The sequence below is a fragment of the Solanum dulcamara genome, chromosome 11, assembly GCF_947179165.1.
Source record: "Solanum dulcamara chromosome 11, daSolDulc1.2, whole genome shotgun sequence".
Classification (NCBI taxonomy): domain Eukaryota; kingdom Viridiplantae; phylum Streptophyta; class Magnoliopsida; order Solanales; family Solanaceae; genus Solanum; species Solanum dulcamara.
This window is the reverse complement of record NC_077247.1, coordinates 30610573-30621771: the sequence shown is the minus strand read 5'-3', so window position 1 is coordinate 30621771 and position 11199 is coordinate 30610573. Positions and strand designations below refer to the sequence as shown.

Genomic DNA, 11199 nt, shown 5'->3' with positions numbered 1-11199 from the left:
TGGTGAATCGCGCTGCTTAATTTATTAGAAGAAACATTTGGTTTCAGTCAGGAACTTGTATGAATTTAGATTGTGTTTCTTGTATTTACCTTGACAATGTTTTGGATGATTTGATCAAACTACCAAGTTTTGATGTTGCATCATACCAACAATGATCCTGTATGCTATGTTGCTCGGATTTGGGTGCGAGTGTCGGATACGAGTATGGATCTAGAGATCGGACTCGACATGATCTAAATTTTAAGATTCGTGGGTACGGATCCGGGTATGTAACCATGAATCTTATAACAGTGATTTGATAAAGTTGAATGTACTAAGCATTCCAACACGAATCTTAAAACAGTGATTTGACAAAGTTGAATGTACTAAGCATTCCAATTCTTGGCAACTCTTATGATAATTTTTTAATTTAAAAGTTCAATTGGGTATATGCAGGTCATTAGTGTTTTTTTTTTTTTAAAATAAGGGACAAAATTTAGATGAAATAATATTGTAAATAATGTGCACGTACCAGTGTTTCAAAATGCACCCCAAAAGCCAAAAACAACTCACTCTTGAAAGAATAAAAAGAAACGGAGTCATCTTCTCCGGCTGGTTGACCCAGTCATCTTCCCCAATTTCTTTAAACTCTCTTCTTCCCAGCAATCATGAAAATCGAAATAGGAAAAATTATGGACTGAATGCCCTTCCCACCTGCTGCATACATGCAAGGCAAGTCGACTACTCTGCTAAGCAAACAATGTTGAAGACATCTGAAACAGATAGAGAAACTAATTAAATTTTCTACATAATATTGAAGGTATGCCATTCCATGTCTTCAAATCTCTACTTTTTGTTATCTTGAGAAATCATAATCTCAAAAATTTTCTGTGTCGACACGACTACGGCAGGCAAAAGTGCTGGGTCCGAGCAACATAGCATGTATGTCAAAGCCCTAATGAAATCATTAAGATTCAAATTATGTAACTACTCAACGTCCACTTGATGCCCTGCCAATATAACATTTATTCAGCAAAAAAAAAATAAAAATCATTGAGCTTCAAATTAGTCAAGATCTAAGTTGCTCGGACTCTCCAACAATGTTGCCGCACTCATATCGGATCCTCTGAAAATGCACTGCTTTTGAAGGATCCGAAACGCAATTGACGACATTTTTGAGGAGTCCGATTAACATAGGTCAAGGTCAAGATTGTAAAATTTGTACTACTTGTTACTTGTTTTTTTTCTTACTTGGTAGAAATATTTCTCGACCCATTGAGTTCTTCTAACACTCAAACTCAATTTTTCAGATCTGATTTGCCAATAATCTAGACTGTCCGTTCAGCTTGTCCTAGTTCCATCTGTAATCTTCCATTTACAAAATTCTCTTTCATGTCTCTTGAATCTTTAATCTACTCTCTTTTTTATATTTTCTGGTATGCTTTGTGGATTTGTTGTTAAATTTCCTATTATTGTCACTCGTGTGTACATATTAGGGATACAGGTTCGGAGTAGTTGGTTGGAATAGCTAGGAATTTAACTTAACTTGCATCAGTTTAGGTTAACCCAATTATGAACCACTGCAGTAGTCTCCATTACAGTAGTTCAGGTATTATTTTCAACTTTCAAATGTTTACAAAGTTTGGCCTCATCTTCCTTTAATCTCCCTTTTTTTTATATTAAAATTGATTCTGTTGTTGGTTTCAACTTGAAAATTTGCTTTCTGGAGCCAATTCACTTGCTCTCCGTATGGAGTTGTACAATTTATTTCAATTACTCTTGAATATTGTTGCTATCTGACAATCCAGAATAGTATCCAGCCAAACGATGTAGCATAATAGAGGGGGTAAACAAATAGATGCATAAATGCTCTTATTAGGATGGTTGGCTACTGATAACTAATTGCAATATTGAGAACATTTTGTATGAAATTAGTTTAAGAATAATTTGTATATGGAAACTAGGTTGTCTTTCAACTTGTTTTTATATGCAACCTTTTTGTTACTTACCTAAATTATCAGGTATTTCTGCGACTTCATTTATTTAGTAGTTATTTTTGGTGACATAACTTTAGTCTATTGATGCAAAATAACTCTGGACCAAATGTTCAAGATATACCCAGATTTATCGGATCTAACCAACATTCTCCCGTTGATGCTACTAGTTCACAGGTTGTAAGAAGCTAAAATCTTTCATATTTTTCTGGATCAACTCACCTTTCAATTCTTAAAAAGGTATTTATACTCTTCATTCCCTTCAAACTTAAATGATTGATGGGATCAATTTTCATCAGTGGGCTTTACTATTGTACAGATTTCATCTTTAGGACCCAAATTGAATCTTAAGTTACTATCATTTTTAGTACTTGTAGTGTTCTGATCTTTTCATTATATGTATAAACTGCTACTGATGTTAGAATCATCATATTTTGCCAGTCAACATTAGAAAAGTAATCACAAATAAGTAATTGTATGTAGTCTTTGTTTGTTGTTTAATTAGTACCTGCTCTGTGGAATTAGTTAATGGAATTTGGTCCATGTATGTAAACTATAGATGACAGAAGTAACTATAGAGGCAAAAAAAGTATTTGAGTATGAAAAAAAATATTTTCTTCCTTAAAGGTATCACTCAAAATAAAGAACTCATTATTTTCATATTTTTATTCTCTTTGGAAAGCACCAGTTTTGAGGATATGGTGCTTGAGATTTTTGTACTTCATGTAAATCTGTTGTTGAATTCCTTAGGTAATTATTTGTTCAACTGGTTTGTGATGGGCTATTAATTTTCGTGAAATAGAAGTATACTTTTACGAATGATCAAAGTTTGGTTTCTATGGAATTACTAATTTCTTTGTATGTGTAGGAGAATGTGGGTGATGCAATTGACAATGGTGGAAGAAAGCCAATTTGACGGCGAAGAATTTTGGACAATTATAATGCCTATTATTCATGATATTAAATCGATACATTCAGTTTAGTTTGTAAAGTTTATTGCTAGTGGGAATTTTGATACGTATGTTTTATTAGTATATGTAGTATATGACCAAGTCAAAGTCCATTGCAAGTATATATGAATTTGAATTATTTTTTGGGATTTATTAGCTAATTTAATCCTTGATATCATCTAAATGTATAGTTTTAGAAGTGTGGCCAAATGGATTGTACATCTGGCATGTATATAGGCAAGATCTACGTTTTATAAGTGTTCCTTGAAAAGGCCACATTTAAAAAGTGTAGCCTACAAAATAACAGAGGGCACACTTTCAAAGTGTAGCTCTAGAATGTGAAAGTGTTGTCAAAGGATATGTAACGAACGTAGTCTTTGTTATAGTATAGGCCACGCTTTTAAGCGTGACTTGTAGGGCAACATTCAAAAAGTGTGGCCTTAGGTTAAAGGTTATGCCTATTTTGGCCACCCCTCAAAAGCGTTGCCTAAAGTCAAAAAGTGTCGCCTTTGATCAAAAGCAATTTAGACAACACTTTTCAGAGGTGGTTGAAGACGTAAAATGTTGTAGTGCGAGTTAAATCGAGGCGTACCATTTTTTGGGTAAACAGTTTGGTGCCCATCATGAAGCCAACACAATTGTGTGTTTGTATAATTCACTACTTTGCCTTCTTAATTATCTTGAATACTATTTGTTTTATAGGAATCACTTACGACAAACAAGAACCAAAACAACAAGGAAGTGGCTGATGCATAGCTCCCAAACAAGACGAAAAATTAGATAATCCTTTTGGATGAGTAGAACACCATCGAGAAAATCGAAATTGACGTTGAGAATCTAGATTTGACCAACGTGAATGTGCAAAGAAAAACGAGGAAGAGAATTCTCGAGGGAGTGGATACACAAAGAAATAAAGGTTGAACTGATATGGATGGCCTCAAAGAAGTTTTATTATTTCTCACCGCTCAAAGAAGTCCATAATGGACCATATGACAACATAAGATCTAAAAGTGGTGGACTTGCAAGATACACTGACCCAAATAACCACTAATAACTTAGGAGGCAATAGGCAAATGCAATCGGGGATGGCCACACACCAAGGAGTTATGACGATGAATTGGAAGTAAAAAATCGATTAGATAAACATCGAGCTAACACGATGGGAGCCAACTCCATATAACATTTTCCTCGATGGTCAAATTGATTAGGAAAAAGCTTAGATCTGACTTATTGGAGCTGAACATCCTAAAGAATTACATTCTAGGTGAATCGTCGATCCTAAAAGGCCCAGACTTCAGAGTTACTCGAAGTTGCATTACAAGGATAATGTGGCATTGAAGCCCACCCCGAAGAGGTGCAAGATGTTAAATACACCTAAGTATGATGGAACCACAGACCTATATGAGCACGTTCTCTTCACAATTTTTAACAAAGAGAACGGGTTGACTAAAGACAAGGTTGAATCGATAGTGGTCAAGAAGTTTGGAGAGACCCTATCCAGAGGTGCACTTTTATGGTATTATGTCACGATCTAAGATAGACCCTAGACGTGGCACGACGATTAGAATCCTGATAGACCCTAATCAAGCCTCTTAGCATACCTAGCATGACAGAAGATAACATGAAATCAAGAGTAATCTTAAATGCAGAATATAAACCTCAAAGTAGAAATCTCGATAAAAGATGATCCCAAAACTAACATGTGAAATGAACCAAAGCATACTAATCTAGTCTGACAATGCCTCTACTAACATAAACGGGGTCATAGGACAAGCCCTAGCTCACCAAAAAAACTTAAGAAAGTGCAATAAGTCTGAAAGTAAAGATGACATAGGTGGTTGCACCCTCAAATCATGAGGACTCACCAAAGTAAGCAATACCAATAAGAACCTGTACTAGCCATGAGGATGAGCAGAAGCATCGTGACCTATATTATGAAATAATATAGGAAATATAGTATGCATTACTACATGAAATGTACTGAATATAGAGAATATGCAATGCATGAGGTAAATCATAATAATGCAATGACCAAGCTAAACATAGGTAAAACCTTCAAAACATCATTTGAATCATAAGACATGGTCAATGCAAAATTTGTAAGAAATTCATAACCAAACATAGCATTTTAGAGTCATAAAACTTTGTGAGAGATATCGTTAACCGACATAAACCATGAGAGAGATATCATGGAGTCTAGTGTCTTCCGATCCCTACACCGAAAAGAGGTTGTCTCACTTGTCAAGATAAGGACCATTTACACTTGATAAGAATGATACATGGGAGATTATTGATTTACCTCCTAGAAAGAAGACTGTGGGATCTAAATGTAAATGGGTAAACACAGTGAACTTCCAGCCAAGTGGGCAGATTGAGAGATATAAAGTAAGGTAGTGGAAAAAGGATTCACACAAACAAAGGAATAGACTATGGTGATACTTTTTCAATAGAGGTAAAGGTTATTTCTATTAGAATCTTACTTTCCTTGGCTACATAGATATCATAACCATTGTATCAGTTAGATGTGAAAAATGCCTTCTTGTATGGGGACTCACACGAGGAGGTGTATATAGAGATAGCATCCGGATATGGAAGGAAAGGAGAGTCATATAAAGTACGCAGATTGAAGAAAGCCCTATATGGATTAAAACAATCCCTGAAGTCGAGGTTTGAGAAGTTCAGTAAGGCCATAGTTTAGTTTGGCTACAAAAGGTGTGCTTCTGATCACACACATTTCGTAATAAAGGGTGAGAAAGTGAGCTGGATCATAGTAAATGTTTAGAATGTTGTGGTCACTGGTGATGATATTGATGAGACTGCAAGATTGAAGGCTTACCTGAGCCGCACCTTCGACACAAACTTGGCATTTTAAGGTACTTCTTGGACATAGAGGTTTTCGAGATCTATAAGAAGTAGAGCCATCTCTCGAATTATGTCCTTAATTTGAAGAAAACAGGAATGTTAGGTTGCAAGGCTCAATTATCCCAATAGAAGAAAATCATAAGCTTGAAGAAAAGAGAAAAAAACCCTTGGATGATGCAAGCATCAGAGGCTTGTGGGAAAACTTAGATATCTTACTATCACTAGACCTGACATTACCTATGTTGTGGGGCTGGTAAGCTAGTATATGCATGCTCCTCGTCAAGCACACCTACATGTAGTATACATAATCTTAACGTACCTCAAAGGTTATCTTAGGAAAGGTATGATCTATACTAATCATGGCTATAGGAGAGTTGAAATCTATAGTAATGCTGATTGGGGTGGGTCAGTAGAGTACAGGAGATCAACTTCAGGCTGAGAAAAGATCGTTGAGAAAGCATCTTGGCAGAGATAAAAGAGTTTGACATCTGGCCGAATCAAAGCCCATATTCTTCCTAAACCTCTTATTCGTAGCATGACGAGTATTGAATAAAGGGAGGACCGATGGGTATTAATTTGAGGGAAGCATAAAGGAAGATGCCAAAAGGTTATGTTCAAAGAGATGACTATGAGACTAGTGTAAGTAATATGTTTAAATAGTTGATTTAGTAGTGTGCTTTCTTTCTCCGGATATGAACTCCTCCCTTAAGGAAGGTCCCTGTTGTGGAAATTCAACCCAGAGGGTATACTTACTATAACTAATAAGAAGCATAGTATAGTCAGTGTATAATAATTGAATTTCTTATTAGCTTATGAAGGAAGGAAGCTAGTATAGGTTTGAAAGCAGCAAATAGGCATTAAGGGAAACCTAGATTCAAGGTCCGAATAATCAGAAATAGACTAAAAAATGAAACCCTTTCTCTAGCGGCCTCTTGACTTCTTTCTTTATAATTAGTCCAGGCCAATAGCTGCTCCTGGATTTCGGACAATTAGAACACTGACAGATAGAGCGAAGAGTCCATAAGGAGAAGAGCCAAGTCTTGTCGTAGATAAGAATTGTATACGATAAGTTTGAGTCTTATATCTTATTTGTAAGAATTTTTTCTCTTCAGTCTTGTCTCCTTATTAAGTGGTTGTACACACCTGTCTTCCATATAGAGTCAAGTATGAGACAGGTATTTACTTGTTCTTTTTATCAGGTGCTATCTAAAGGGTATTTGCAGTTGAATTAGTTGCTTTGCTGGTTGGCTGAGGAAAATGCAAATGGTATTTGGAGGAAAGGCATGATTTTCGTCTTGATGAAGTGTGGATCTTTCTTTACAATCAGTCCATATCAGTAGCTGCTCTTGGATTTTGGAAATCTAGAGCATCGGCAGATAGATGAAGAGTCCATAAGGAGAAGACCTAAGGCTTGTCGTAGATAAGAGTTGTATATGATACGTTTGAGTCTTATATCTTATTTGCGAGAATTTCTTCTCTCCAATCTTGTCTCCTGACTAAGTAGCTGCACACACCTGTGTTACAAATAGAGTCAAGCATGAGATGAGTATTTACTTGTTCTTTTTAACATGTGCTAGCTAAAGGGTATTTGCGGTTGAATTTGTTGTTTTGCTGGTCGGCTGATGAAAAGGCAAATGGTATTTGGAGGAAAGGCATGAGTTTTGTATTGATGAAGTGTAGAACGGGGTTGTCTTTCTATTGAGCCCGGGAGACAATCTTTCCAAGCGCGGATTCAGTTGATTAACTATGCCACCTTCCTTCTACTAGTTAAACTATGCCACCTTGCTTCTACTTTTATCATAGATAGCTAATATGAGTAGGAAATATTTTTAATAAGTGAATGGAATTTTCCAATAGTAATAAGCTAATTGATTTAGTACGTTTAGCTTAGCTTGGAACTGTTAAACTTTATCCGATGACCTAAGAATAGACTAGACTTACCTTAGAATTTCTTCTCTGATATCTATATCTATCTTTTGCCTTTTTTGAAAGAGGAATTGAAACTCTTCTACTCTTTTTGAAAACTCTAATCCATTTGATGAAAAAAGTATATATACATTTTCTAAAATCATTTCAATAGAGGTTGCTTCTTGCAACTTAGCTAATTCAACATATGTGGATCCACTAGCTTAAACTTAGACTTAATCATTTAGGACATCCTACGGTGGCACATAGTTATGGGATTTAGGTGCTTGCTCCTAGTCCACTTGGTGCTTAGTAAACTCTCAACAAGAATATCAATCATAATCGTAACATAGTCATGAAAAATGATAATAAGCTTATAAGACCAAATTCATCACAGATACTTTGAAAATCATAAGAATAGCTTCTTAAACCATATCATGAACCACGACACAATCAAGCCAAAAGAGATACTTAAGTAAAAGAATATAGATCATGATAAGCTTTTCATATAAAATCACACTTAACTTTAAGTGGCTCAATCATGGAAAACCTTCATGATGAGATTGATTCCCTTCCGAAGCAAATCTTGATTTCAAAAAATCATATTGGTACTTTATCTAAAAGCATCATTAAAATCATTATTCATAAATTCATGATGCATGTAAATTTTAAATCATAGTTCATAGTCATAAAATAGGCATAATACATGAGTTCATGTAAAACTTCTTGAAAACATGTAATTAACATAGTTCTCATTTAATATGATCAATGAAGCTGAGTAAAAGCATAATTAAATATATTCAATGCTAAATCATCAAAAACCTAGAACCACTAGATTGAAATTTATAGAAAAGGAGATAAATCTTTGGGACTCGATGGATGGAAAGCATCCATGGATGAAATTCTCATATACCTCACTAAAACCTAGCTTGAAACTTGAGATGAGACTTGAGGAAAATCTAGCTTGTTGGAGAAGAAGATCCTTGGAGAGAATTCCTTAGAGTCTTAGATGATTTTAGGAAAATGAGAGGGAATGGGGAAGGTTTGAAGGTAAGGGTAGTTATAGGTCACCCAAATCTCCCTAAAATGATGTAGTTTAGAATTAAAAAATGGATAAAGGACAAATATACCCCCGAACTATTGTAAATGGTATACATATACCTTTCGTTATACTATTGAGACACCAAACCACTTACCGTCCAAAAAATGGAGCATTTGTTTCTTTCACACTAACGGACGGACATGTGTCCTCATCCTGTGAATCTACACAATTATTCACTTAAATTTAACCCATAAAAAAGACCACTCGGATTAAAGAAGACCGTAAGACCCCAAAAGCTGGAAAGTCAGAAAATGAGGATCAAAAAATGAATTCCTAAAAAACTCAACTTTTTGGCACCAGGTGGCCTTCAGGAGGCCCTATACGAACCGTGAAGCGGACCACGGGCTATAAAGGGCAACCATGGTCCAAGCCTGCAGACCTGAGTTCTGAAGTGGTGACCATGAAGGGTCACTGTTATATCGAAAAAAGATGGTTTAAAATTAATTTTAACTTTATACAGAAAAAATTAATTTAGAAAAAGAAGAGTTGCCACTTAATTTTTTAAAGAAATTAAGAAAACTTAATGTAAAAGATCCTAACAGATTTAAGTCTTAAAAATTCAGATAAAAAGGTACGAAGTTCTTATTTCCACTTTGAGAAGGTGTTAAGTATTCAAAGTGGCTGGTAACGCACGGTTATCCGACGATTTGAAAAATTATTTGACTAACTTTTGAAAATGTTAATTTAAAAGGAAATAAAGACTTTAAAACTATTTTTAAAAAAATGATAAAACTTAAACATTGAAAATAATATACATGTATATAAAAAGAAAGTAAAAGTTTATCAAGTGACTAAGTAAAGGGAGAAAATCATTTAAAGCGTAAATTAACATGAATTGATTTATCTTTAGGGGATCTAATTAAGTTAAAATAAATTAAAATTAATATCTAAGCAAGCATAAATAACATAAGCAAATAAATTATTATAATCCGAATTAATATAAATAAATAATAAATAACACATGAAAATATAGCCCGACACTTAGTTTCTGTATGCCTGGACTAAGGTGTTGGGTCATCTGCGTTTTGGGCCTTAATCACAATTTCACTGTATATTGTAGCTGTATATACAATATATATCAGATTATATATATACTGTATACAGTGTATATAATATTGTTTTCTTGCATATCAGACTGTATAGATACTGTATATCCCGTGTATACGACACTATTTTCCACATGTATTCCATGTATACATCCCAATAAAAAATCATGAATATTAGCTTCCTTTTTATGTATCAACTTTCCAACCATTTGAGCAAGATAATGGGAGACTCAAAACTCAACGATATACAAGGATGGAGTCCAAAAATGAACTCGAATTGATATCACATGCACCAAAATAAAATTACATAAGCATCTACTCATTTTAAACTAAACCAAGGAATATATCATGATATGTTAAGGTATCAAATTGATAGATATCCTAGAGGTGACTAACAACATATATTATATGTAAAAAAGAAAAGGAAAGAAGAAATATATCCAAGTAACTAAAATACACGGAATTAATATATACGCTATACTAACTCAAATTTTAAAGAAAGAATTAAATCAATTAGACCATGAAAGTTCTAACTAAATAATAACTTAACCATATTTTTATTATCTAAATCATGTTAAAAGAAGAAATTGAAAACATGAAAATCTATATTGTCAAACAAAACTACTTGAAAAAATAATGAACAAAACTAAGTGCTTTCATGAAATAATCTTAACATATGCTAGCTAATTAATCCTAACACATGCTAACTATAAGAAATTTCTATCATTAATCTAACTATTCTTAATACATGCTAAAAAAAACTATGAATCAACTAAATATAAACACATGAAATAATTAAATAAAACAAAGCTGAGAAAAGATTTTACCTCTTTTCTGGCAGCGATACTGAAGACGACGAGCTAAAGACGACTTCACCACCACCCAAGAGCTTGACTGAACTCCAATCCACAAAAATAAAAAATAAAAATTTAGACTCGAACCTTCGTGGATTCGATGTTATAAGAACACTTCTTTAGCCTGAATTTCGACTTCAATCTCCTATTTTTCTTGAAGAAAAATATAGATTGAAAGCTAGAAATTTTCACAACTTTTAGGCTGGGGACAAGAGTTTAAAATCCTAGCCAAATTAAGAAAAATTCTAACTTTGAGATGGCTAAAAAACCTCCCACTTCTTAATGAAAATATGAGCCTTTATATAGGCTCTAAGAACTCCAAATTCTTCATGAATTTTTGATGTGAGAGAATGGTTTTTTTTTTGGAAAAACATAAAAATTTCAAAAATACAAACTATAATTAAACTAATCTAACATTTTATTTAGTAAAAAATAAATTTTTTTGAGATGATTTTTGAATAACCACATAAATAGTAATCAAAGATATAGTTATATAGAAATATGTAT

At 33.9% G+C, this 11199-nt stretch overlaps 1 long non-coding RNA gene across 3 annotated transcripts; it reads left to right on the top strand.

The window, feature by feature from the left end:
• The first annotated feature begins 275 nt into the window (after positions 1–275).
• On the top strand, positions 276–3155 carry LOC129875173 (uncharacterized). Of its 3 annotated transcripts, none has more exons than XR_008763089.1 (3): positions 276–799; positions 891–2213; positions 2842–3155. It is a non-coding gene; the product is annotated as an uncharacterized LOC129875173 (long non-coding RNA). The 3 variants fall into 3 exon arrangements; XR_008763088.1 differs by having other exon boundaries at positions 277–799; positions 2144–2213; XR_008763087.1 differs by lacking the exon at positions 276–799 and having other exon boundaries at positions 806–2213.
• The last annotated feature ends 8044 nt before the right edge of the window (positions 3156–11199 follow it).